The 6,232-nt window shown below is 52.5% G+C and overlaps 1 protein-coding gene across 1 annotated transcript in view; it reads left to right on the top strand.

Annotated features, from left to right (window-relative positions):
• The window catches only part of OTOP1 (otopetrin 1), a 31,861-nt gene that overhangs the window by 16,877 nt on the left and 8,752 nt on the right, over window positions 1–6,232 (top strand). The window lies entirely within an intron of this gene.

The following is a 6,232-nucleotide window of genomic DNA, read 5'->3' as shown; positions in this document are numbered from 1 at the left end:
AAGTGCCCACCAATGTTTGGCACCTAGTAGGTGCTCAGTATGTGTCTGTGTCTAAAATAAGGGCCAGAATGTTTTAGGAGCTCAGATAATGCCGGGTACATAGCAGGTGCTCCATGAATGTCAACAAGTGAGTAAGGTGACAGTTTACAGAACATGTCCCTGCTCCAGGCACTGCTCTAAGTAGTTGACACAGATTATCTTATTTAGTTGCTTATCACACCCTCCAAGGTCGGTTCTGTCATCGTCCCCATTTCACAGATGGGAAAACAGAAGCAGAAAGCAGTTTCCCTAATATGTCCGAGGCCAGGCGAGCCGGGATGGGGCCCAGGTGGCTGGAGGCCTCCCCAAGCCCAGCTCTTCCGCTGCAGCCTCCCAGTGACTGCATGGCCGGGGCAGGCAGCCGACGTCATAGAGCGAAATGAGCCGCCGAATCAATTCTGCTCTTCATTTAAAGCGCTCGGCGTTTGGCTTCCGGCCCGCGGCGTAGGGACTGTTCAGCGGGTCATATAAACAGGTCAGCAGGGTCATCGTGAGGTGGCTGCCGCTCCTCGAACCCCGTCCCGCGCAGGCATCCTCAGTCGTCAGGGCCCGTTTGCACCTGACCCTGGAGGCCTCACTCTGATTCTTACTGCCACGATCCCTGAGCACCGTCCCCGCCAGGAATGGCGCTGCCACCGGAAATGAGGACGGCGACCTGCCGTTCTTCGGGTGGGCGGTCACCGTCGTCCCCACCTTTCCCACACCTTTTCCTTAAGTTTTAGAGATGGCGAAGTGTGCAAATATTATGATCCTTTCCCACTGATGAGTCTCTCTTTTTTTCCTTTATTTCCGTCTAGGCATATTTTCTTTGGGGCCATGCAAAGGATGTCATCCAGTCTTTCAAAACACTGGAAAGGTAAAAAAAGTCATTGCTTTACATGTTGAACTTGGTGTCTGGTTACAAACAAAACTCGCCATCCTGCTTGGGTTCTAAGCCTGAGACGGACTCTCTGCTGCATCCTGACAAGCAGAGCCTCACTCGTGGCCGGAGCAGGCTCTGCGCCTTCGGCCTCTTCCCGGGGACAGCACTGGAAGTAGGAGGGCGTGGGTTTGCGTTTCAACTCCGCAGTCTTAGACATTTCCCCTTCATGACCCTCAGTTTTCCTCATCTGTAAAATGGGGATAATAGCATAGCCAGCCTCTGAGGACGGAAGGAAGTAAATGACGTAGAGCTTGCGAGCACACGCAAGTAATGCTCGGTAGGTGTTGGGTCTGTTATTATCTCTGTCCACCTCTCTCTCAAGGTGATGGTGACAATCGAGGGGAAGAAACCACAGGGTAATGGGGTGGATTACCTCAGTGCAAGGCATCATTACTATGTAAGGAAGCCCTCTGTGCATACGTACAGATGAATCAAGGGATCAGTATTTGCTTTATAGAAAGATCCCTCGTCATAGAAACTGTCAGTGAGGATGAGAAAACTCTGTTTCGTGTACGGTTTAAAATGACAACGGATATTTAAAAGATGGATTTTATGTATGACCACCGGAAAGAGCACTGTTAATAGATGATTGAAATAGAAATAACTTTCACCAACCTCGTTATGCAAAACGGAGTGGTGTCGACAAGTCGTTGGGCATCTGCTGAGGTCCTACTGTGTGCAGGGCTTGTTGCCAGGCACTGCTGGGGATGAGCAGTGAGCATGGGAGAGATGTCCCAGGCATGTGTGTGGCATCCTAGAGATGTGCGCTGACAACCTGGATTATCCCCTGCGCAGCCCCAAGCAGTGGCCTTGACAGTGACCTTTAACTTCAGACTTAGCACAGAAAGCCGCTGCTCCTGCTGGGGAAGGACGAGGGAGGGAACGAGGGAGGGAGTGGCCAGAAGCCAGTGCCAAGGCTCCGGCCTCCAGGGGAGGGGGCGAATGGACAAATCAGGGACAGTTGAGGTCCAGGCTCCAAGGACTCAGCAAAGACAGCTTTAATGACCCCTTAGAGCAGGACAAAGACTTCCACGCCCATCCTCACATTTACTCCGCCTGCGGCTCAGTGAGGGTAACTATGGTAACAGCAGCAGGTTCTGGCAGGTGAGGGGACTCGCCCCAGGTCGCCAGAGTGCAGATGGCGGGCCTGGGATTTTGTCCTGATTTGTCCCATTTCACGTGCTGGGGGGTGAGGAGGATGTGCGTGTCACCTGCCCTTCCTGCCCTCGGCAGACTGGCTCTGCTCGCAGCTTGAGGACACTTGGAATTTCTGTTCTGAGGCGTGGTTTGTGCTTCATCTACTTCATAGCTATTCTTTAAAATATAAAACTGAAAGCAACAAATGAACAAGACAAACAGACTCATGGACATGAACAACAGTTTAATGGTGACCAGACAGGAGTGGAGGTAGATTAGGGGCAAGGGGGTCAAATATATGGGGACGGAAGGAGATTTAAACTTGGGTGGTGAACACACAGTGCAACATACATAGGACGTATTACTGAATTGTACGCTTGAAACCTATATAATTTTATTAACGAATGTCACTCCAATAAATTTAATAATTTAAAAAACTATATATTTTTTCCCTAATAAAACTTGTCAGGATACAGTAGAATTTAAAATCGCCGCAATGCCACTGTTATAGACAGAACGTTTGCGTCTCTCCCCCCACCCCCACCAGGTTCATATGACTCCCAAAGTTATGGCATTTGGAGGTGGGGGGTGCCTTCGGAGGGAGCTAGGTTTCGATGAGGTCACGAGGGTGGGGTCCCCATGATGGAACGAGTGTCCTCAGGAGAAGAGGGAGGCCAGAGCGCGCTCTCTCTGTGCGCCCAGAGGAAGGCCCTGTGAGGACACAGAAGGCGGCCGTCTGCCAGCCGGGAATAGAGCTCTCATAGGGAACCGGCCCGGGGGCGCCTTGGTCTTGGACTTGGAGCCTCCAGAACGAGAGAAACCAGCATTGCTGGCTCCTGGTGAGTCTTCTCTTCCTGGCCTGCAGAAGGCTGCCTACTTGTTACTATGTCCTCACATGGCTTTTCCTCCAGGTAAGGGGAGTTGAGAGAGAGAGAGAGAGAGAGGAGAGAGGGGAGGGAGGGAGGAGGAAGGAGGAGGAGGAGGAGGAGAGAGAGAGAGAGAGAGAGAGAGAGAGAGAGAGAGAGAGAGAGAGAGAGATCTCTGGAGTTTCTTCTTATAAGGCACCAGTCCTGTTGAGTCGAGGCCCTACACCATGACCTTATTTAACCCTAATAACCTCCTTAAAGGCCTTATCTCCAAATACGGTCATGCTGGGGGGTGGGGCTTCAGCATACACATTTTAAGGGGACACGATCCAGCCCGTAACACCTCTTGTTGGACATTAACCTTTCTGAATGCTCGGCTGTTATTATAAATAGTACTGGACGAACATCTTCAGTCAAAAATCTCTCTGAACGCTGCTGATTATTTGCTCGGGTTAAATTCCTAGAAGTAGAATTGTTGGGGAAAAGGGCGACATGTTCTCGGCAGGTGTATGTGGAGCAGCTTGTCTGTCCCCAGGGAACTCTTGGCCGGATAGAAGGAACTTTCTCATTTATGAAGCACGTCCTTTTTACCTGTGGGACACGTGAGGTCCCTTTCACAAGAGTCCCGTCTGTCACGGACAATAGGCATGACTGTGATCCCATTCAGCAAAGGAGGAAACCAAGCCTCAGAGAACTGAAGCATAAGGCCAAGGTCAGGCTACGAGAAAATGTCAGTTAGACACGTGGCTCACATCCGTGTCTCGCGTCGTCTGTCCTTGGACAGTGCTGCATGCAGACATTTGCCACCAGGACAATTTCGCTGAGGCGACCCGGCGGGCTGGCACACAGTCCTGTCTTGGCCTTGCTTACTAAGCGATGGAAAGCGAGTCTCTCCCTGTGTCTGGGCCTCTTTCCTGAACTGGACAGCGAGTGCTTGATCCAGCCACGCGTGTAGCCTGATTTATCCTGTTTCACCTGTAGGGCCAAGCGTTAAACATTTTTGAGTTACTCGCCACCTTTAGATTTTAGATTTAAACTTGTCTAGACATCCAGAAGACCTGGCAATCCCCAGTGGGCAAGGCGACAGAGAGATGGAGCTGAGTCGGCGTCGTGCCCGTCAGATAGGGGCTGTCCCCTCGGTTGGCTGCAGTCCCCACCATCCCCTGATGCCAGCCCTGGCCTGCTCTCCCCATCGGCATCTCCTGCCAGGCCCTGAAGTCTCAGGGACTCGCCGGCCCCGGACTTATGCTTTCTTCTGGTCTTTTGAGCCAGTATCCCAGCATCCCAGGCTCATAGTCCGTATCAGGATTTCCTCCTGATCCGAGAATTCCTCTTACTGCTTCAAGTCCTTTTCTTTTCCCCAAGGGCGAGGTTTAGCGGAACACTGGTTTTGAAAGCAAGGCTGGCAACAGCCTTCGAGGTTAGAAGTGGCTCACGGAAACCTTCTCTTTATTGTGGTCTGGGGTTATTGGATCTGAGAATGCGAAAGGCAGCCTGGCACGAGGGAATGACATCTGCCCCGAGTTTGTAGGACCATTTCCAGGTCAGACCAACAGGAGGCTACCAGCTGGCAGGGGTGGGGGGCGGCTCACAAGGCATCGTGTCCCCTCCTCTGTTCAGTGGGCCTGGGCTTGGACAACCGCCATTTGGACTGGGGAGAAAAGAGAAGAAAGAAGAGCTGTGTGCATTATACGTAGAAGAAAAGCCAGCCAGCCCGAGGCAAACGGCATTGTCTGCATTTGTCGGAGGCTCTATACAATGCCTCCCGGAGGCCCTGGGGGAGACTGGCATGATCTATAGCAACCGGGCAAGTGAGGGGCCAGCAGATGGGCAAACACCTGACTCAGACGCCCCTGGGAGGCTGTTATTTTTTCCAGCGGTGCCCGGATGTTATGCAGCTGCCAAAGAAAGCAGGACGATGCCAGCAATCGCTCGTGGGAGCCCCAGTGGGGTCAGCGGGGGTCGGAACTCAGAGAAGAGGCAAGGTCAGGGTCGAGGTCCCACTCACACCATTTTCCCTACGGATCGTTCGCGGACAAGTGCGCTAGACGGGGAGGGGGCACGCTTCCTCTGGGCCTCTGCTCTCCGCCCGAGGCGTGATAGCTACACACGAGTTTCGGGGAAATGCCTCTCAAATCACCAGCATTCGCTGCACCTGCTCCATGCAAGGCCCATTGGGAAGCACCCCGGAAGGCACCGATGTGAATACATCTCAAACCGGCAGGCGGGGGAGACGGGAGGTTTTGTGACTCTGTTGGAACCACGTCCCCTACATATCTCTTCTCTGTTCCCCAGAGTCCAGTGTGCACCTTCCACTTCACCCTTTGTCCTTAGGAGGCGGCGTGGAGGCAGGGGCAGGACCCTGGGGTCAGACTAGAACGGCCCTGCTACTCAGTCACTCTTCACACCCCACCGTAGCTCCTTACTCAATTTGTGACCATGACCTAATTTCTGAACCCATCCCAGACTCCAGCAGCTCAACAATGTTGTCACAGAACCACTCTGCCATCTCAGTGGTTTAATTCTTCATCTCATGCGGGTTGCTTCATGGTCACAAGATAGCTGCCACACTCCAGCCTTCACGTCTACATTCAAGGCTGGAACGAAAGGGGAGAGGGACAGTCAGTGGCTTTTCTTATTCTTACCTCTTCTGTCAAGAGAGCAAAAGCTTTTCGGTAGTGCCCGTAGACTTTACCTCACACTGCGCCGGCCACGGTGGCCATGCCTAGCTGCAAGGGAGGCCAGACAGCAAGTTTCTGGCTGGTTGCAGTGTCTTTAGAGGTAAGTGCCAAGGCAGAGGAGGTGGATAATGAATTGGCCAACCAACAGTATGGGCATACCCAGCTCTCCAGATTTCCAATGGAGCCCTTCCGTCTTTCCTCTATTGTTCTCGCCTCTTCCCTTCTAGAAGAAAGAATTTAACCTATGGTAGGCTTGGTTCCTGCTTTTAGAAAATTTCCATCCCTATGTACCTGCTCCCCAAACCCAGTTTCTTTTTGTTCCATAGGCGAAGAGTCGAGTACTAGCAGGTTCAAGATTAAGACAGAATGCCAACGCGGTGGTTTTGATAGTTCCCATGGAACTGTGTTCCCAGCCAGACTGGGGACCCACCCGGAGCCTGAGCTCTGCCAGATAACACCAGAATCATGGCTAAGAAGGAGGCGTGTGTGTGTGTGTGTGTGTGTGTGTGTGTGTGTGCGCACTAATGTCTCCTGTCTCACCCTGTGGGGCTCGGAGCTTCCCAGGGCTGCTCAAGAACTGAGTCCTT

The sequence above is a fragment of the Pteropus medius genome, unplaced genomic scaffold (genome assembly GCF_902729225.1).
Source record: "Pteropus medius unplaced genomic scaffold, Ma_sr-lr_union100, whole genome shotgun sequence".
In the NCBI taxonomy this organism is placed as follows: Eukaryota; Metazoa; Chordata; class Mammalia; order Chiroptera; family Pteropodidae; genus Pteropus; species Pteropus medius.
This window is presented reverse-complemented; position numbering and strand designations above follow the sequence as displayed.